Source organism: Lissotriton helveticus, chromosome 2_1 (genome assembly GCF_964261635.1).
Source record: "Lissotriton helveticus chromosome 2_1, aLisHel1.1, whole genome shotgun sequence".
NCBI classification, from domain to species: domain Eukaryota; kingdom Metazoa; phylum Chordata; class Amphibia; order Caudata; family Salamandridae; genus Lissotriton; species Lissotriton helveticus.
The window spans coordinates 2,079,261,845-2,079,284,256 of NC_136059.1; the positions used below are offsets into that span (position 1 = coordinate 2,079,261,845).

At 45.5% G+C, this 22,412-nt stretch overlaps 1 protein-coding gene across 3 annotated transcripts in view; it reads left to right on the top strand.

Annotated features, from left to right (window-relative positions):
- Positions 1–1,061: 1,061 nt before the first annotated feature.
- Positions 1,062–22,412, top strand: part of CLCN3 (chloride voltage-gated channel 3) — a 509,534-nt gene continuing 488,183 nt past the window's right edge. For 2 of the 3 annotated variants that reach the window (XM_078677053.1, XM_078677057.1), the window contains exon 1: positions 1,062–1,275. The gene's annotated coding sequence lies outside the window, so the exon portion shown is untranslated. Of the gene's footprint in view, positions 1,276–1,326; positions 1,343–22,412 lie in introns of those variants that run through there. The other variant, XM_078677054.1, reaches the window with a different exon arrangement.

The following is a 22,412-nucleotide window of genomic DNA, read 5'->3' on the forward strand; positions in this document are numbered from 1 at the left end:
GGAAGCTCAACAAGAGGTAGCCCACGCCCTGCATTTTGAAAAGGTACTGTTTGCGGGTCTTCCCTACACAGTAGCTGGCCTGCGACGCCGCGGTCAGCCAGAACTGTTTGGATTTGGTTTGTTCATGACGCTGTGAGAGCCCCGGACGGAGCTATCAACTTCAAAGAACTATTTTTCAAGGCTATGTTGATGATTTTTATCGTTTTTGGTTGTCTTAAGTATATAAAAATATTGGATATTTTTCTAAACTGGTGTGGTGTCTTTTTGTAGTGCTTACACTGTATTACTGTTGGTTATGTGCAAATGCTTTACAGGCGGCCTTTAAGATAAGCCTGACTGCTTGTGCCAAGCTACCAACCAAGGGGGTGAGCAGAGGTTATTTTAGGAGTGTAACTTCCTTATCGTGACTAGAGTGGTGGTTTCTGCCCGACTTTGGCACATGCTGTAACCAAAATTCCCATTTCTAACAAGTGTATTTTATGTTTATAAAACGAGAGGCAGGCTCTTGGCAGCAGCGCTGGCACTGCCTGAAATGTCCACTTTAGAGTGCTGGACACTTAAATGCAGCCTCGTAAAGTGCACCTCGTAGGGGTATCTCATAGCGCTATAATGCGTGACTGATGCATTTTAGTGCGGTTATGCTGACACCAGCACTAAAATGCATTAGTCCAACCCTGATGCGTGGTACTTGGCAGAGCAGTGTTGTTTCTGATATTTATATGTGTCCATCGTATTCATTGCTTGATTTTGCTCGTGAGGAAGTGTCACTCATAATTACCCTGAAATTATGAAACTGTCACAGCAATCTGAAGCCTTGCCAATTATGGTTTGCACTATGGCAATAATTGGCCTCGAACCGGAGACAAGGTGTCCTCGTGATGCGGTAACCCTCCTCGCCACAAGACATTTTGGGGAGAAAAAATTACGTCAGCGGTCACAACTTGTTGGCACCTCGTAGAGTAATAACAAAACGCTGTGGTAGCGCTCATCACCCCAGCAACCGTATAGCTGTTTCAGTTCCTGACGCCATCACAGCTGCGACAGTTACCGCCCCCGTGTGCAGATGGGGAGGAGCTTCGGCCAGGCCCGCCTCCTGCTGCTGCCGGGGTGTCAGATGATGAGACGGACCTTCGGCGACAAACCCCATGTAGCCACGCCCCCAACAGCAGCAGCGGCCCGAGCTGGAAGCTGGCGCCGCTTCTTGCAGGCAGCCCAAGGGAGAAGGAGAATGTGGGATTACCTGCTTACGGCAGAGCAGGCGGCGCCACGGCACAGGTGAGACCATGATGGGGCGGGAGGGGCGTGCAGAAGACCGACGCCCCTATCCAGGGCACTCTGACAGGTATGTGATGAGATGTATAGCATACCTTCTAGCTAGGGCATCTCCGTACGGCAGTGGGAGGAGGCGTGGTGCTCTTCAGAGCTGCCGACGGGCCCTTCTTCGTCAGAGAGGACCAGTGGTACATCATGTCTGCCCCCGCTCCCCGTAGATGGCTCGTATTTGTGCTCTTGTGGAAAGAGCAGGTTTTCTCAACCTTTTTTCCCATGGCCTGCTTGTTTATCGCTAGTTTTTCATTAGTACTATTTTTGAGTCTAATATTGTTTTTTTGTTCATCTGAAACGACTGTCTCTAGAGGGAATATTGCGTCAACAGTCTGGTACTGTAGTCGCTGTGAGTTAATAACATAACGTCGTATCCTAAACATTTGTGGTGCCCATTCTTGTTTTAACTGTCCACTTGTCACATCTTTACTATCAGTTTCGGCGAATTAAATCACATTGATCAAGTCCTAAAATATTCCTTTATTAAATTTAAGATATAATCTCACGTCTGGCTGTACACATGATCGTGTTTTTTCAAGTAACATTTCTTCCCTTGGAGGCATAATGTGGTTTACTGCAGCCCTCATAGAGATTTGTTTCACGTGGTGGGCATTAGGTATGAATAGCTACTCTTGTCTAGCTTATTTTATTGGCTTTCGGGTACTGGAGGTCTGCTTTAAAGCAGGAAAACAAAAACACAAGTACAAGACTGCAAAAACAAGACGATGAGCTGGGCGTACAGCAGAGCGCGACAGTTAAGGACATCAGGCTGTTAGTTGCAGTTTTCTTCAAGGTGCTGCATTGAAACTCTGCTCTTTCTTGTCATGATTTTTCCAAATCCCTCAGTGTTCACTAACGAGCAGTTTATTCGTTTATATTCTGTGTGTTACATCTAGCCGCATATCAAACCTTAAAAGCTTCAGAATAGTTATTTCGGCCAAGAGGCAATACAAGTACATCATTAAATGTAAAATGCACAAATTAACAGGGATTGCTTAGACAAAGAATAACACAATATATAAACGCCACAGGTTGCAATTATGGTAATGGATTAAGAGCAAAGGCAAATAATATACAAATAAAATATATAATGATGTGACATCGTGCAGCAATAAAATATTCTTGGCAAAATAACATAGTACAATCAAATACACACTGAGCTTAAATGTACATTTAGTCCCCAAAGGAATCTAAAACATTTATTAAACCAGTAGAATAAGTAATACCGTTTCAGCAGTTGGAAACCTCTTGAACAAAGTGCCAGAATTAAGTAAATTGCATGTTTGAGAATAAGTCCCAGAAGGGAAAAGGGATGGAGGGAAAAAGCCTTAGGTAAGGGTCCTTTATTTGCTCTGACCTTTATAGTAGTTGGGACTAACTATCCTACACGTGGAGAGGAATTCAAATGTGGCAGCTAAGAATAGAAGCAGGATTATTGTGTTGTTTGCGACCTGAAGATGCAAACCACAACACGAAGATGAATGCCACGTTGTCCCCCTGCTTTGCCAACGATGAGGTGGAACTCACTAAGCTAAGGTAAGCAGTGAGAGCGTCAAGGAACTAAACTGCAGCAGTGCGCTGATGACAGGTTGATTAAAAGTATATAAAGGACCAACACACATCTACCATTATGGGATCAAATAAAGTGCTTAAAGGTCAAACACAAAATCCAGCAATTCGCTTAAAAGAATAAATGAAAAAAAAGTACAATACATTTGTAGGGATTAGATGAAGTTTGTGTTAGCAGAAGAAAGGAGTCTAGAATGTATAGACCAGGCTGAAAATAGATATCCACTGATGGTAAGTACTAGGTTCCTAGAACAATCAGATATACACATCCTACGAGCCACCAGGAATCTATAAATACCCAAATTGAGGCAAAGAGGACAAACATAAGCTTTTTGACAAGGGAGGAGTAGTCTCGTCAAGGTAAGCCTTGAAATTAGGTGCTGGTGAATGTTCGGTGCTACTGAGCTACTAAAAAGTCCCAGTAGGTTTTCTTTAGAATGGCCTTCGAATAAAGTAGTTATACACTCTGGAAAGATGTAAAGGAGCCGCAGACCTAATTCTGTGAACCAATAGTTAAAATGGATAAACCACTTAATTGTATTGCCTGAGTCTAGTCTCTTGATTCCCAGCACATCCCTTATGTACAGGTCCAGTTCCGGGTTGGACCATAGTCTGATCCAATAAAGGAGAGGTCAGCAAGAAGCTCTATACCTTTATGAGCAATATCCAAGATAACAGGTAAGGTAGGGGCAAACTGGAGCAATTTGGGCAGGGACTTGGAAAACTTAAACTCCTTATATTTTAACATGTTAAGATTTGTATTTCCTCATAGCTCAGTACCATAGAGTGCATCTGTTTGAGTCTTGGTATGGTAGATCTTCAGAGCTGGGGAAATAGCACACAGTTTGGAAGGTTGTGTATTTTTAAAATGCCAGCCAAAGTATGAGGAATAGTCGAACTGCTTTTAGAGATCCTGTGTGACCAAGAAAGAGAGGTAGAGATCCTGAGCCCAAGGTAATAAAAAATATGGACCAGCTGCAGGGAACCTCCAGCTAACTCTCTAAATTCCACGAACATTCTCTTCCATATGTATGCGAATGACACACAACTCTATCTGAAAATCTCATCCCGGACAACATCATCTCACTCAACTCGACCCTAATTACTACGCAAAACTGGTTAACTGAGAACCATCTACTGCTCAACACCTCCAAAACTGATTTCCTTTTCATCTCAACGACTGCTTTCAAACTGGAAGCCAAAAGATTCTTAATGATCACATTTTTACCTTAACTTGGCCCAGGATAATTTGCTCTAAATCATTGTTCCTACAACCATTGTACCCTCATGTGATGCTGCCCTTCTTTACCGCATTGTGTGTTCTCTTTCGTAGCCCGTTATATTCATGCTTATCGTATTACTCTCCTTGACTCTCTTGTTTGGGAAACAAGCGAGTATTCCTATTGTGTATTCCTACTTAATGTCGATATTGGGTCTATGCTCTTCTTTTCCGCATTGTGCACCCCTTTCGTAGCCTGCTACATACCCGTTTATGGTACTACTCTCATTGATTTATATGTTTGGGATTTTTGCGATTATTTGTCTGTACTTATGCATGTCTTTCGGTTGTGTAATCTTTTCCTGTTGGCGATATTCGATTCCTTTGGAAAGCGCTCTGATTTCCTTCGGGTTTTGTTTGCGCTATATAAAACTTTAGAAATAAATCCAAAAGTAAGTTGGTTATGAAGCTTCTATGGGGTCTAAAGGCCATGAGTTTGGTCTTCGGTGTGTTGATTTTCAACCCTTTTAAGGGGCAGAAGTCCTCAAATTTATTTAGTAACATTTGTAACCCAGATGGGGTTCGAGAGAGGAGAAGCCTGTCGTCTAGAAGAGGAGCGCAAGGATCTTTACTCTGCTCATCTTCGAGACGTCAGCCTTCTCTAAATCATGGAATAGGTTTGCCAGCATTTTCTATCAGCTGTGAGATCAGCAAACCTGGTTTTGGAATCTCTCAATGCTGCCATTTCATTTTACTATTTCATTGGTGTCAGTACTCTAACTGATAATGTAGTATAGAAATCAAGTAGTGCTAAGGTTTTAACACATGCATCACTGTTTTTGTATTTAGATAGTTCATTGTTGTGTTTCCTGCATACTAACAAGTACTCTGGCTCCTTCTTCAAGCTTGTCTCTACCACACGAAAAGGCAACTACTGAGGTACACCACTATTGATCAGGACCAAATTGACAAAGTCAAAAAAGTAAGAGGGTTGATCATTTTAATGCTTGGCTCCAGTTCCTAAAACGGACTTCCCAAAGAGCACCTGAACCAATGCAACCTAGTACTATATAACTCAAACTTCATATGCTAATACCTACCTACCCACCTTGCGACCGCTATTCAACTTGCCTGTTTCTCCAACTCCAGCTTCATAGCCATTCTACCAGAACTCAGGACCTAGCTCTACCCCAGCCTACTCTACTTCAGAAAACAGATTAAGGCTTCTTCTCCAAATTCCTCTAAAGACAGAGCTAAATGAAACTTCTCTTGAAGATAGAAGTGTATTTGAAATTATAACACAACCTTCCCCTCATGGCAGTTTCCTCCTGTAGGGTGTCTGAGAGGCTGTTGTCTTCTGGTTTGAAGTATGTTCTCCAGTAGTCACAGAAAAGAAATTTATATTGAAAAGCTCATGAGAATTGCTAATTTTTTTAAATTTAACATTGTTAAAATAATATTTCATGAGCACAAGTAAAATTCTGAACAGCTTATGTCAATAATAATCACTGATTACAAGGAGAATTGATTGAATAAAAGCATCTTTTTACGAAAAAGCCATGATCACAATATATCAAGCAGAATAAAATATGCCACCAAATAGTTGTCTTTTATAAACAAACACATTCTATATGCAACAGGATTGAGTGAAAGTGTATTCAAGTTGCTTGGTATGATGATAATTTTGCTGCCCTGCCGCCAAATATTCAGTGTTATAAGTGTTGTCAAGTTGGTATGAGAAGATTTAATACCCAACACAGAGTAGGATTTTACTTATGGTTTGGAATGTACTCCGAATATGTGGCCCCTATACTCCCAATCCAGCACACTGCACATGCACTAAAGGCTGACAACCAGCATTTGTGAAGAAATGACTGGGTTAATCTGCCTCAGTGTTTCCTTTATACTTATTTTCTTTCTGTGGGGTTCCTTTATTGCTTATTTCTGTGAATTTCTCTTTCACATTTTTCACTCTTTTACATAGTTTTAATTTTTTTTTCTGAAGCTCTTTCTTCACTTCCCTTCTTTGCCTTTCTCTCTTTTAATTCCATTGTGTGTAGGCGTCTTCCACCCATTTCCTATGTGGGCTATGTACATGCTTTCTTTGTGGGGTAATTTCACTCCTTCTCTTTTTGCTAGTACTATTGTTTACTTCCCCTCTCTGGGTTTATTCGGTATTTCTTGATCTGGGTGTTTCATTGATATAAAGCCTTATGGATGGTGCATTTATAGTTGCACCACTTTCTGCCCCCCTGTGGCCCTACCACAATTATTCTCTGTGGACTTGCTTCATCCCTCCTAGTGAGGCTTTTATTCACTTTTCTCTGATGGTAAAGTTCAAGGGATTTCTTTCACTCTTGTAGGTTTTCTATCATTACCACGCTCTCGCAAGCACCATTCCACTGAACAACAACAACTAGCATCTCGGTCTTCTTTCATTTCCTCTGCGGGACATATATTGATTCTTGGTACAAGGAAAACTTATTTCAAATCAATTCTTTTTTATAATACTCAAAATTCATAAGGTCTCTCTCCATGGCTTATTTGTCCTTTCTTCCTCCCTCTCAAGGAGCATTCATTTGATTTTGAGGGTCTCTTTCACTCTTTATTCAGCTTTCTTTTACTCATTCTCTTGATTTCTCCTGTCCCTTTCACATTTTCTTGTTGTTGCTCTCTTTCAACCTGTTGAATTTGTCAATGCTTATTTTAATCTTTGGGTGTTTTTCTTTATGTATACATATACATTTATTACATATGCCAGTGCTGCTCTAGTGTAGATATAGTTAAGTCTGACTTTCCACCGAGGTGCTTTTCAATGAGTCTGCGTGCAACTTTCCCATAAAAAGTGCTCTTACTTTGGCTCCCTTTTAGAATGTTTTGCGCTGATTCGTCTAACAGAAGCCAAGAAAAAGATTGATTTTTTTTCCCATTGAAAACTTTGCTCTCCTACATAGAAAAAATAGGTGAATGCAAGTACACCTAATGTAGCAGAAGGTTGGAACTTTGCTTAAAAAACATGCGATTTGGTGTAAATCCATTCAATAGTTTTTAGGTTGAAGTGTTTGCCAACGACATCTTGATGACATTCGGAAGGCTTTCCTGGGAATGCCTTCCGCCCTTTGTTTACCATTGGCTTTACGCTTTGTAACTACGACACTGACACAAAACCAATACTCGGTGTCACTGCACTCTACGCCAATCTACTCTGCACCACAACATTGTACACCATTTTATTTCTGCCAAGGACAATATCCAGAGTAAGTCTTTATTTTATAGGCCAAAACCCATAATAGTGAGGTAATTCTGTACCTTGTAATTACCAAACCTGTGTTATTTTTAATTCTGGGTATTTCGGCATCAGTTTTTCACAACACCTCACAAAGGACCTAAGTAGGAAATTCTAAAGAAAACCACCCTGTTTGAGTACATTGTCTTGGGTATCTATGATCAATCAATATACTTTTGTGTCTACATTCCTGTGTGAAGTGCAGACTCACCCAAATCTCCTGTTGTCTCATTGCTCATCTCTGAAGATGCTATCATACTCCAAATGCAAAAAGAACAGAAGATGGACAGAATGCTGAATTAATCAAACATTCACCCCCAGTTACAGATCGGATTTAAATCCATCATTTTTTTGCACGGCACGCCATTCCAGTGTAGACCCAGCTATATGCAAATCAGTAGTGATCCTGTTCCCCATGGGAACAGTCTAGCCCAAACTGCCAGGCTAGGTCTTACCTGGACCAGAAACCAGCATCTTGGGACCGGTTTCAAGGTAACATCCTTCATCAGCCAGGCTAGCTTGAATCTGGTGACGTAGCGAGCATGGGACCCACATCTGGGCATACCCTTCCCACTTAGGGTGACAAGTGTAAAAAGAACAGATTATGGACGGAATGCTGAATTATTGAAACATTCACCCCCAGTTAAATCCATCGTTTTTTGCAAGCCACACCATTCCTGTTTAGACCCAGGCATATGCAAATCAGTCTTGACCCTGTTCCCCATGGGAACAGTTCAACCTAAACTGCCAAGCCAACTCTAAATAGACTCTGATCAAAGCAGCAAAAACGTTGCTTTGACCCAAAAACCCCTGAGCCATTGGACGTCTCCCAATCCGTGTACACTATAATAATGCTATGGCGCTTTAGTAATACGATTGACTCTGTGGCTGAGAAACCCTTGGAGTGAAAGTGTCCTGAAAAGCAGTATTTACAATTGTTCAGGAACAAGCTATAGTCTTGGTTCCAGATGTGGAGTAGGCATACACATTTTATTCAGTAATCTATGTAGCAGAAGATAATTTCTCGGGAACAGCAATGAGGTATGCTAACCTTATGTCATCAGGCAGAGCGAAGATTGCCGCCGCAGGTTGTCTTTACTACTAGGGCCATGACTTTAAGCCTTCTTCCTCCTATTGTTCTGACATTTTTTGTTTGCTTTAGGACTTTGGGCACTTTAACACTGCTAACCAATGCTAAAGTGCATATGCTCTCTGTCTAAGTTGTATTGGTGATTGGTTTATCGATGAGTGGCATATTTGATTTACTAGTATATCCCTAGTAAAGTGCACCAGATGTGCCCAGGGCCTTTAAATCAAATCTCAGACCTGCCACTGCAGTGTCTTTGAGTGCAGTGGTAAACTCCCTTTTGAACCTGGCAAGTGCACCCACTGGCCAGGCCCAAACCTTTTCTTTTACTTCATTTGTCACCCCTAAAGTTGGGCTAAGTCAGTTCCATGGGCAGGGTGCAGGGTATTTAAAAGATAGGTCATGCACTGGTATGTTTTACATGTCCTAATAGTGAAATACTGCTAATTTAGTATTTCACTCTTGCAAGGACGATCTCTCCCATAGGGTAACATGGGGGATTGCCTTGCAATATCTTTTAAGTGTAATTTCCCATTGAGAGCAGATAGAGATTTGGAGTTTGGGCTTTCTGAATTCACAATATTAAAATACATTTTTTGGTAAAGTTGGTTTTTAGGTTTAAATCTTTTTATTGGAGGACATTGCAGCAAGGGAAACATTCCACATTAGTCATACAGGCAGTTGCTAAAAGGAGGCAACGAGTAGATAACCAGGCCCAAGAAGGCCCTGTCACTACCGACAAAGTCCGTCCTGTCTGGGAAAGTACAGCAATATGCAATATCACCTTTAAGAACAACCCCCGGAAAACTCTCCCCTCTCCATGTCCTACCCCCCCCTTGGTTTCTCCCCCCTCCCAGCCCCAGTCCAGTGCTCATGCCCTCCCCCAACTGACCTAACTCCCGTGTCTGTGAGGTCACTCTAGAGGCGACTGCCTCAGGAACCTGTGACTGTTGGCTCTGTAAGCCGCAGCAGCCGAAGGTATTGGGGACAAGTGATCTCCCTGAATTCCGTGAGTAGCAGGGATCGAAATGGCTGCCAGAGCTCTTCAAATTGGTCCCTATCTCCCGCTAAGGTGAGGGATAGTTTTTCCATACCCAGCACGTGCCACATCCTGTGCAGCCAGCCGGTAGTGGAGGGGACTGTGGTGGTGCGCCAGTGTGCAAGGATGTTTTGCACCGCTGAACCTAATGCAATGGCTATTTGACGTCCCCTACGGGAACGCAAGGGATATGTCAATGGGTTAGGAAGACCTAACAGGACATATGCGGGGAGACGTGGTAATTCTGTTTGGAAGTGGTTGTCTACATCGTCAAGCACTTGTACCCAATATGATTGGAGGTGAGGACATTCCCATAGTAAGTGTACCAGGTTGCCAACTTGGCCGCAGCCTCTCCAGCAGAGCTTATCTTTATTACGATCCATCCCGTGTAACCGCTCTGGGTTGTAATACCAATATGTGGTGATTTTCGTGAGTGTCTCGGTGAGCCCCGTGTGATACGCGGAATGTAAGATATCTTCTTTCTTTATGGCTAAGGGCCCTGCCCAGCTCCCTCTCCAAGCGTTCCCTGCCCGGGTTATGAATGTGTGTTGGCGGTGTCTGTAGCATCTTGTAGAGATCTGAAATAAGTTTGGCATCCGAGGTGCGGGATATTAGCCACTGTTCATATGGCGCGAGTCGTCTGTCTGCGGCTTCCCGCACCTGCAGTTGAAGTGCCCAATGCCTCGCCTGAAGATACTGCATTCGTTCCGTCTCGGGGAAGCCATATTCTTGTTTGAAAAGTGGAAAGGAAGGCACCCCTTCCGGGCCGTAAATGTGGTACAGGAAGCGGCATCCCGCTGGGCGCCAGTGCGCAAAGGTCCCTTTCTCCGTACCCGGGGTGAAGTCCGGATTATCCACTAGCGGCGTGAGTGGAGAGGGAAACGTGGTAAGTTCACGGGCGACATTGGTGGCATCCCAGACCTCCAAGGGAACCCGGGTGACATATGAAGCGTAAAGATTTGCACGTCTGTGGGTCTTTGGAAGAAAGGGGATTTCCAGCAATGGGCGCCCTGCTACAGCCTGGTCCTGAAAGAGCCAGTGCTTTTCAGATTCCCACCTCCTCCATTCCACCAGATAGCTGCGCCGCCTGGTAATATTTATGCAAATCAGGGATTCCCAAGCCCCCAGCCTCTGAGGCCAGCATGGCTATCGTCCTCTTCAGTCTGGGCTTCCTGCCCTGCCAGATAAACTAGGCAAGATCAGCTTGTGTTTGGCGAATCCATCCCGAGGGTGGTCGGAGCGGTAGGGCTCGGAAGAGGTAAAGGATTTGTGGCAAGATGGTCATTTTGACCGCTGCTATTCTTCCCAACCAGGAGAGAGGGAGATGCTTCCATCGGCCTATCTCCTCCCGGAGAGCGGAGAGCAGCATAGTTCGCTGCGATCATGGTGGAAAGTGTGGGGGCTAGCTGAATCCCCAAATTGGGAACAGTGTCCGACGCCCACTGGATGGGGAAGAGGCCCTGCAGATAGGCTCTAGTAGAAGGGGATAGAGACAAATCCAAGGCGATTGATTTACCCGCATTCATTTTGAACCCGGCCACCGTGGCAAAGGCGTCAAGCTCGACCATGCAGGCCGGCAGCGCAGAACGTGGGTGGTCTTAAGGAGATCAATATGTCGTCTGCGTAGAGACTGATAGTATGTGTGAAGCCTCCAAACTTTATCCCAGTCACTGCTCGGTTTTGACGGATCCTCTGAGCGAGTGGCTCCATGTACAGGGCAAACAAGAGGGGTGACAGTGGGCACCCCTGCCTCGTCCCCCTCTCGATACCAAAACTGGCCGAACTGTAGCCATTAACCCGTACTACTGCAGTGGGGGATTTGTAACAATTAAAGATAAAAGTATGGAACTTCTCTCCAATCCCCACCTTGGCCAAAACCAGTTCTAAATGGGGCCAATGAACCCGGTCAACCGCTTTCTCGGCGTCGACCGCCAACATCATACGTTCCCCTGGTATTCGGGAGGCTTTTTCAATCAGGTGGACTACACGTTTGGTTTTGTCCACCGTCTGACGCTCAGGGACAAAGCCCGCCTGATCTGGGTCTACGAGGCCTGGTAGATAGGGGGGCCAGTCGTGCCGCGAGGATGCCTGTATATAAGGTCGACATTGAGTAATGAGATCGGCCTCTAGGCTCCGCATTTAGTCCTGTCCTTCCCTGGCTTTGGGATGACCGATAGTGATGCACAGAGGAGATCAGGTGGGATGGCACCAGGTTTGGCGAAGGTGTTAAAGAGGCAGGTGAAAAGCGGGGTGAGTGTGGTGCAAAAGGTCTTATAAAAAATAGTGAAAAGCCATCAGGCCCTGGCGCTTTCCCTCATTTGAGCCGGGCGATAGCGGCCACCACCTCTTCAATGCGGATGTCCCTCTCCAGATATTCCGTCTGGGCTGGGGCAAGAGAAGGGAGTGTGACCGAGTCCAAGAAATTTGCCGCAGTCTGTGTACAGAGTAGCATAAAAATTGCGGAAAATATCTGCGATCTGGGCATCGTCTGTCACCATGGTCCCGTCAGGTCGGGAGATCTCCCTGACCTTCTGCTGTTGCCGTGCCACCCGCAACCGGTTTGCCAACAGGCGGACGCATCTATCCCCTGCGGTATAGTAGGTGTGTCGGAGCCTCAGTGCTGCGTATTCCGCGCGGTCCATGTCTAGCGCCGCTAGAAGTTGCCGTGCTGCATTGAGTTGTTTCCAAAGTCTTGGGGCCCCAGTTCGTTGGTGCATTTGTTCTAGTTCATGTACGCGTTGTGTAAGTTTGTCCTGTTTGCTTTGCCTATCCCTGTTTTCAGCGGAGGAGAGAGCAATCAGCTCCCCGCAGAGTACAGCCTTCAAGGCAGCCCATTGAGTCGCGAGGGTGGTGTCTGTGTTGGCATTGTGAGACAGGTAGTCTTGAATAGCGTTTTGAACATGTTTCACTACTTCCTTCCTATGCAATAATGTGTCACGGTGCCGCCACACTATAGGGGGGTATGATGCAGGTGGTAGGGTGAGTGTAGTGATGACTGGTGCATGGTCCGACAGTGAAATGACCCCTATGTCTGTGGAGGTAGCAAGAGTGCACACTGGGCTTGAAGCTAATAGGTGGTCTAATCTGGCATATGTTTTGTGTGCGTTAGAGTAATAGGAATACTCCTTCTCGTGCGGGTGGCTTAGGCGCCAGAGATCGGAAGATCTAGGTCCTTTAGCCTGTCTATGCTCCTGGACGAGAGTGCTCCCGCCTGGTGAGTGCATTGGCCTGGTCTATCCAGGACAGCGTCAAAGACCATGTTCAGATCACCCCCTAATACAATATGTCTGTCTGATGTGGCGGTAGCTTCAGTGAGATCTGAGTGCAGGAATCGTTCTTGGCCCTCGTTGGGGCCGTACAGGGACCCAACCGTAAACGTGAGACCCCCTGGGGCAAAGTGATATGCAAGCAGCCTCCCCCGCAGTTCCGCACTCCTATGGAGGGCCTCCCCCTTGAAGTGTCGTGCCATCAGAATCGCCACACCTGCTGTCTTGGTAGGACTAGAAGAGAAGTATTGCCCTGGAAATTTACGTGAGCGGAGTCGATGGCAATCTCGGGCCAACAGGTGTGTCTCCTGTAGCAAACATATATCCGCTTGCGTGTTTTCTGGTGGGATAAGATAGCACATCGTTTAACAGGGTTATTGAGGCCCCGCACATTTAGGGTCAGTATCTTAAGGGTGGTGTGTGGCATAGTATGTTGTTGTATAGGTCATGTCTGTGTCTACAATCTGGTGACTCATGACAGGTGGAGGGGAACCGGTATCGCTAGGTGGGGCCCACCAACCTGCTCGGTAAAGTTGGTTTTTAAATTGTGTATTTGCAAATGCCACTTTTCAGGCCTCGAAAAAATCCTAAAAATGTTACTACACCTGCAGGTCTAGTGACTTAAAAAATCTACTTAACCTAATTATAATGCTCTTGACCCATAAACCTTTTTCAAATTATGTGATCCTGGGCAAGTATTATAGTTCTCTGAGACGCCATTTTCTTCTTTTTCACATATGAGAGCATCTTCAAATATGTGAGTTCAGCACATCTGCTGTACAGAAAACTCTTTTGTTTGATTTAATAGACTAAACATTAGCTCCATATAGAATACAAATCTAGCCACATATAGGAGACACATGGCGCTGCCTTGCCTCTTAGTTCATTGACTACATTGTCATCAGGGCAGGGGCAGAAATGTTTTCTCAAATCATGTTTAAAAACTATCACTTTTAATAAATAATAAACTAAAGCATAAAGTAGCAGCACACTGTCATTTGCAATCAGCAGATTTTACATTGAAACAGCCACATAATTTGTTACTGACATGGTTTTAAAACTACAAGAGTACAATGTTTGGAAATAAAGTTCAATATTTGTCATTTGCACATCACCAAGTAAAGTGTTCTGATTTGTTTTGTTTTTATTTGAATCTTTATTTGCATCACACTTCTCAATCACAAAAAAAAATTCTCAATTCCTAATATAGTTTTAAATACTTATACTATTCATTTACAAGCTGTTTAAATGTTGTGATAGAGAATAAAAAGTGACATTCTACAGCCTTTTGTTTCACAATTATTGTCAGATAGCTCACTTGACAAAAAACATTAATTGTAATAAGAGAAAAGTAAACACCATTTTCCAGGAACAAATAAGCAACAATTAGTAAAAAGACCTACTGACATTTGACCTCTGACCTTTAGCAGTTGGCAAATGTGTATTAATTGCTAATTCACTTTATGAATGAACAGAACACCTGTTTCTTCCAGCTTAAGTTTATTTGCCAGCATGGAGTAGGCTTGCTTTTAGAAAGTGGGCATTTTCTTGCTTAACCATTCTGTGCCTCTACACAACTGGGTTGGCTGACAGTTGGGCTCTTGTACATTAACTCTAGACGGTCATACAAAGGTAGCTGAGGTGTGCCTTGCATATCCTAATGGGCCGTCACCATGTTGACGGGCCTTCCTGAGCTTGAGTGGGGGAGGAGTTGTAACTGACACCTGAATAGGTCTTGCCTGTCCTCACACAAAGCTGTCTGCACCCCATGTATTGTGTCTGGAGCCAGATCATGGAAAGGCAGAGTCTTGTGCGGTACAAAGATTTTCCTTTGAAGTTTGCCTACTTCAGTGGCAGAAAGGGGTAGAAGTATTGGACCTCTAACACCCCAAAATCAGAACACTTCTGGACTGCGGACATTCTGCCAGGAAGATGAGCTGGATGATGTAGGAGGGACTGCTACTCTGCTGTTGCCTTGTTTTGCTGCTTGCTACTTCTATCTTGGTAGTGAAAAGACTGGACTTTGCTTTCTACATCCTGCTTTCAAGGTTCTCCTAGGGCTTGTGCGTGCTTGTCTCCTGTTAAGTCTCAGGGCCATCAAAGACTTCACCTACCAGTGCCTGGGGTCTTCTGCTGAGAGCCCTGACTTGCCAAGTTGTGTGCCAAATCCTGTTCCTGGACCCTTGGAAGTGCAGAGGAGGAGGTACTTAGACAAGTACTGTTTTTTATCTAGATTCAATCATATCAATTAGCAATAGACATCGGCACTGCAAAACTGGTAAATTATATAGTTCCAAAGTTTTATTTAGAGTCTTTTATGCTCATAACAAAACAATCTTGTTGTGCAGCACAGCCAACACATGTCTCGACCCCTGTGGGCCGTGAGCCAGGGCTTTTTCAAGGCTGAGATAACAATAGCAGTGAACAGACAGCAAACAAAAAATACCAAAGAAGAAAAACCGAAAAACAAAAGTATGCCCGTTTCGGAGATATCATACGTTTAGCATAACAATTGTCACACTGTGCAATTGAAAACCCCCCATGTCATATTCAGCAATAAATTATATATACATGAGAATAAGGTAACAAAAGAAAATAAAATAGACAAGAATAAAGAAGAAAAAAGATTTGTGAAAGACGAATGACAAATAATATATTCTCGAAGTGCCTACTCATAGGTCCGGGGAGGCTTTAGAAGTATACTCCTGTGGTGGATTGGGACTTAAAGACTATGCCAGAAAGTAAAATCATTGACCGGGGCGAACTTGGTAAGTGGCACTCCATCGTGGCCAGCGTCAAATTGCTCCTAGGTCTTGGTCTACAGCAACCATGGACTATCATTGGCAGTTTGTGCTTCTTGGTGCTATTTCAACATAGAACGTTTTTTAAATCATATCACTGGTTCCCCTTATTGGATGTTTGTCATTTTGGTGCCACTTTGTGATTCAATGTTACTCTATTTTTCTAATTTGGTTTGGGATTTATACTGTTTTCAGGGGTGGGGAATAATATCGCCCGACGCCCGAACCATAGATTTTTATAATGGGCAAGAAGATTTAATGTCTATTTTGTCCGACGGACAAGAAGACATTAAATCACTAAACACGGGTCTCTGCCCTCCAGCTCCCTCACTCTGTGATCTGGAAGCGCGATGCCGCTGCCCCAGAAGTGGAGCTGTGGGGCTGACACAGAGATAGGCAGAGAACTGCACTGTCTCTGCAGCTGCTGGCAGGTAGAGGCCAGTGTGCGCAGGAGCAGGTGGACGGGCACAGGGCCCCAAGAGTGGAGCGGGGCTGGAGACATAGACTGGCCCGTGAGAGGGGGCCGGGGGGCAGCAGACACAAGACCCCAGTACACTGGAAGACAGTGGCCGGGTATGGAGGCTCGGAGACAGACCCCCGAGAGAGGAGGACCAGGCCTGAGGCTGCCTAGAGGACAAACGCTGTCTGGTGTACTTAGGATGGTGGGAGGAAGAAGAGGCTGTTTGCCTGGGGCTGCGGGAGAAAGAGGCTGGCCACGGGGGCAGAGACAGGCTCACAGTAGCTATGATCGGAGCAGTGGGCAGGCTGCTCAGAGGGAAGGCCTGGAAGAAATTATCCGAGGGTCAGAACCGGGTGGAGCGAGAGAGGTAGCTCCGGGAATTACAAACCAGACGGGCTCGGCAGAGAGCAGCCAGTGAACGGGGATAGGTGTGCCTCCCTGTCAGGGCGGCCTCAGGGAGGGGCTGAAGCTGGGGAGGGAGAAAGGGGCAGCCACCAGAGGAGGAGAACCGGCAGCATGGGACAGGAGAGAGACACCGAGGCAGCCGCTCTGCAGTGCTTAATTTGTCAAATTTGAAGTGCAGGTGCTCAAATCTTTGTTGGAGGCACACCTACTTGTCTTTGGCTCCAGTGTATGTAAGTGTGCATGGTACTATCTATATGTCTTTGAGTGCGTGTCTGCCTGCTGTGTCTTTGTCTGTGCGCGAGTATTTAGGTTTGGGTGGGAGTTTTTAGGACTGTGTATGGAAGTATTTGTGTCTGGGGTGTGGGCATCTATGTATCTGTGTGTCTGCCTGTATGAGTGTGTTATGCATGTCCAGGTTAATGTTTGCATGTGTGTTCCAGTTGCGACTAATGAATTCTCATGAAGTGCCTTTCTGTTGTAAAAAAAAAACTGCATGCTTCTTGGTCCAGATGTTCCCGTGTCAAGAGGAGGGTGCGGAGGGCGACCCTTTCCCTCCCACATGGTTCTTCCATTCCTTCCATTCCCAGAGACCCTGCTCCTTCCTTCCGTGCCTCTATTTCTCTCTGAACAGGTGTCTGCCCCGGCCTGTTCTTTGAACCACCAGCGCCCGGCGCTCAGCCGCCTAGAAAGGGCTGGCAAGTGCCTTAGGGAGTATGAAGGATATTTCGTGCAGCAGGGGATTAAAATCTCAGCTCTTGAGCATGAGTGGGGTGTCTCTAAGAAGTGAAGGAAGTCATATTGGTAGCCAGTGTCTCTGGACGAGGAGTAGTTCAACAGTAACACTGTGCCACTGGCAAGTCCCGTAGCAATAGCTAAGCACGGAAATTACTGTACATCAATTACGTGCAACAGCGTGTGTAGACCCAGCCCTGCTAATTAGGTGTCGGTGTTAACCACCGGCACAAATTAAGCACTGCTGCTCTGGCCCTGCCACTGAACAGAGAGAAGAGGCTGCAGTTAAGGGACTTCCAGGGATGCAGCTGTGGAGCAGACACATTACCAATGCTAGGATCACCCTAAACCTGCAGTATGTCATGCGGCTGTAGCAGTGGGGGCATAGGACACACCTCCTTTCACAGACCATCTTCACTTGGCACCGACCCGTCCTCCATGACCCTCCACTCGCACCCCAATCTTGCGATCTCCCCTTATCCTCGGGGGATTTGCCTGTCCCACGTTTACCGACTCTTCCCTTTTACCAGCCCTAACCAAAGAACCAACTCCAGCCCCTACCTGAAACCCGTCTCTGGTACCAGCTACCTCCTTCAGTTTCAAAGACTGTGCTATAAATCCAGCCATAACAGGGGCCTTCCCTAGCACTAACTTCTTCAAACGTCTCACAGCAGAATTCCTCGCTTTTTGAAAGATGCTTCCCAGTCTGCCTCTTCTCTCCTGCAATTCGTGCAAGGGCTTGTTGGATCTGTTCTTCCCAGTACATAATGTAATCATGCTTAAAATGATTATACCCTCAGTTATGTACAGTCTTTGTGCGTCTTTCTCTAACCTGTGTATCCCTGATTCAGGCAGGATGGGCCCCTTAATGCGCCTGTCTTTTGGGTGGAGAGAGTAGGTCTTCCCCTACTCTCTGTACACACCTCATATACTAACCCCTCTCTAGGAGTCAGGGAAATGGTCCCCTCCCCCTTGCCTCTCTGTACACATCACATTCACCTTAGTGCAGGGACGCAAGCTTTGTGTCTGTCCCATTGACCCCTCTGATCCGGATGGTAGCAGGGAGAAGGGTTCCACCTGCTCAGTGCTTGCTGCATATTCCCACTTCTGGGTGCAGGGGTGGACTGTCCCTTACCTCATATCTCTCAAACTTTTCTCCTTTGCGCAGGTTGTTGGTTTGTTGGTTTGTTGGTTGTCCGCTTTTACCTGTCTCTAATTGGATGGCTCTGTTCTCCAGTTCTCTATACTCATTTACTTTATTTACACCCCTTGCTTGTGGGATCACATGCAGTTTCAGTTGTGAAATTTAAGTAAGTTGTTGCCCCCCTCCCCTCCTTATAAAGGGTAAATTCTGCGTTTGGGGAATGCTGTAGGAGTCTTGTAAATTTTCAGCTTTTTTTTATGTGGAATTATAGTGATGTCAAGAGGGACAACACACACAAATAAGGGGGAGTTGATGTGTGTTTTATGCTTTTAATCCTTCCAAAGTTGCTAGATTGATGGTTGTAATGTATATATTCTTCCGATTGTGTGCAAGTAGGCAGTTTATGCTCTTGGCTGCTTTTCCCTCCTGCAGAAGTTAGCTTTTTGGCTCCAGTCCCCTGTGTGCTGGAATAGCAGACTTCAGCTCTCTTTTCTGTGATCATCGGTGAGTTCTCGGTCCAGTATGCTTGCCTGCTTCCTCATCTGTGGACATGTGCACAGTGCAGACTTTCCAGCTGTAAATTATTTATGCACATTGCTCCCTCTGTGACTAGTTTAGAGGAAATTCTCGCTCCTGGGACGTGTTTCGGGGGGGGGGGGACGCTTGCTTCTTGACCTTGTGTTTTAGAGGAGTAATACAGTGGCAGCTCAGCCTGTTTTAGAGGGCTGGCGAAACAGTCTTATTGGCCTTATTTGACTGTAGGTATGGTGGCTTGTAGGCCTGAGTTATTTGGGTGTGAATGGGGTGCTGACTTGTGGCCTTGTTTGGGAGGGAGGTTGGGTGCTGATGCTGGCTTCTGCGTCTGGTTTAGGGAGTAAAGGCTCAACTTTGTTGCAGGGTTGGAGACTCCTGGGCCTTGTCAATAGACTGGAGACTCCTGTGCGTGCTCTAGAGGTGGCTGAAGACCCCTGGGTGTGCTCTAGAGGGCTCTGGCTCGAGGGACAAAATTAGGGAGGCACTGGTGCATATGCTCAGCTTAGGAGTTGAATGGCCTAGGGGTGCTGGTTTCTGAGCCCACTTTAAGCTGAGAGCGTGTTGGTTCTTGAGCCCAGTTTAAAGGTGGCGGGGCCGATTCCTGGTCTGAATATTATAGGAGAGGCTGCTGGTTCCTGGAGAAAATGAATCCATCATTAATTCTGCCCTCACATAAAGCGGACTGTGATATCATCCTGCGTATGTGGCGAGCAGTGGGAAAAGAACATATTTTCCCATAAACTAGACAGTTGTTTCTCGGTCAGCCCTTATAATTGATTTATGGAGTAGGTGGGACAAGTGGATTTTACAGGACATGTAGATCTCAGTACCATTTTGTCCCTTGGCCAAGTAGATTATTAAAAAAATTCCACACCCCTGTGTTTTGCATTTTGACATATTGATGTTTTGGTACTGCATAAATACTTTACACATTGCCCTAAGTTAAGCCTGTACTCTGTGCCATAGCTACCAGGGGGTTGATCTCAGGTTCATGTACTGACTTTGAGGGTTCACCCTAAGAAGGGTTAGGATTGTTCTTTGAGGAGCATAGTCCCCCACCCCAAATATTAATCCAGTTTCCTCTTACACATATGATTGGGTTTTGTTCCAGTGATGGTGCTTAGAGAAAGTTGTTGGCTCATTCTCTTATTTTTTCCCCAAGTGTCTGAAAGAGGTTAGCAGTCCCTATTATGAAAGCCCAGCAGGTGTGGTATTAAACCTTTGAGGTCTTCTCTCCAGTGGCTAGAGTTGTGGAAATCATTAGTTCTGTGTTCACTGGAAGGTTTTCTGATGCTTAATCTGTTCAGCAATTGATAGTATTCACCTAATGTCTGGCCGCTTATTTGACAGGCTCTGCTTAGTGGGGACATCATCAGATTTATTGTCCTATTAAGTTTTGTTCCTTGTTGTAGTAACGTCCGTTTGCTGGTTGAAAGATAATGTGTCACTGTTCTGAGACCTATCATGCTTCTAAGCTTTCAAGGTACTCTGATGTTGAGATCAGGCCTTTTTGTCTATTGAATATGATACCTTTACTGTATGTTCAGTTTCTGTTTCAAACATCTTTAGGTTTGGCTGGTAAAGCAAGTTCATTAAATCCAACGGTGCTTTGTGCAGATTTGTAAAGCAGATTCATTTAGTCCTATGTTTACTTTGCTTCCCAGCCCTGAGAATGACAGGGGCCATCACCATGCATCCTATCCACTAGACAACATTTTTTTAAATACACTCTTTACTACATGTTGTCAGTTTTAAGAAGAGAAATTGTCATGGGCCCCAGTGGACGTGCACAACAATGTGTGCATACAAACTGGACACTTAAAAGTGTTTTCCTCCCAGTGTTCATGATACATCGGGTGGTAATAGAAAAAAATAAAAATGTAAAAAAATATAATAAATAAATAAAATGGGACAGGCTTGGAAACCCAATGCTGCATTATTCATAACCGGGCAGTTAAGGCTGCCCATTTATGAATGTATTTGTCCTGTTTGATAGGACAGGGAGGGATTAAAAAAAAAAGATATGGACTTGCTCAGATACCCCAACGCTTTATAGGCCTAGGTGGCTATTCGCACACTTTCCCCTGCCTTCACCAAGAGCTGTGGGGGTTAATTTACTTCCCCCGATTAAGAGGGAATGGGGACTATGTCTGCTCACTTTGCCCAAAGGCTGGAGGGCTTTCTCCAAGCTTGGGGAAGGGTCTAAACCTTAAGCATCCCTACAGCATGCCCTAGATTAAAGTGGGGAACTTGCTCCTTGCTCTCTACCGACACTGGTTTAGAGCAGATGGCGCTCTGTTTTACACTCTTCTCATTTTGCTCATGAGTGAAAGGTGGAAATTGGAATTTTCTCCCCTCATCTTGCACCAGTTGCTGGCCATTTGGAAGCAGTTTCAGGAGCATCGGTCATCCACCCTTGCACCCTGATCCATTTGCCAAAGAAGGACTGCAAGGGGTGGGGGGCGCGCACATAACAAGGGCAGGGTGCTATGTAGGGGCTACAATGAGGACAGGGACACACACACAAGACACACAAATGCATAGAGGGAAGCGAAGAATTCAGAGAAGATCTGCAGGATGCTGGGAGGGCACAAATAGGAGCTGATAGGGCAGGGTGACACACAGCTTTCAGAAGGGGCAATGGGCCAGGTGCACCTAGGGGGTCTGGAAGAGCGTTCAGTGGCACACACCGGGCCTGCAGGGTGGCGAGAGTGGCCACATGGTGTAGAGAAACACACAGACAGTCAATAGGAGCAGGTCCAGGAGTCACCAAGGGGCTGCTGGGGAAACGGAACACACAGAGGCACTTCAGGTGTGACAGGGTCTCAAAGAGGGGAGGTTGGGGCACACACAAGGCTACAGGGCAGGTCAGGGCAGTTCATGGTGAGAATGGACTGGGAGTACACAGGAGCTGCAGGGGACCTGAAGCACATTGTGGGGAGGTGGACTGGCACAGTGAGCCTGCGGGTGTCGGCACATAGAAAGGCTGTATGGAGATTAAAAGGCACACAAATGGCCAGCAATGGCAGTATAGGGCAGCACACAGAGGCCCCAGGTGTATTGAGGTGCATATAATTATAGTTTATTTTTTCATACATGTGCTTTATATAGTAAAAAGCACCGATGTTTAAGAGCGCTTTAGATAGAACATCGAGCTGTGTAGTTAACAGAGAAAATTCTGATTCTATCAAACACATCTAATTTTAAGCTTTATCCATATCCATATCCATACTAATTTTATATAGAGAGAGCCCAAACCTTTGAGGCGGGTAATCTCAGTAACCACAGCACCAATCACACACCCAATATAGCGTTGGAAAGGGCAGTTGCAGCAGAAGCACATAGGCTATGCAGACGGCCACCATATATTTTTTTTATTATTTTTATTGAACCGTGCCAGCAAAGTAGTCCCTTGTGGGCGTGTCTGTGTTGTGCTGTGGGCTTGGGGCGTGACTAACGCTGTGGGCGTGTGGTACGGCCATCACATTGTGGGCTGTGGGCGTGTGCTGGGGGCGTGACAAACGCTGGGGGCGTGTGTCCGCCCTTC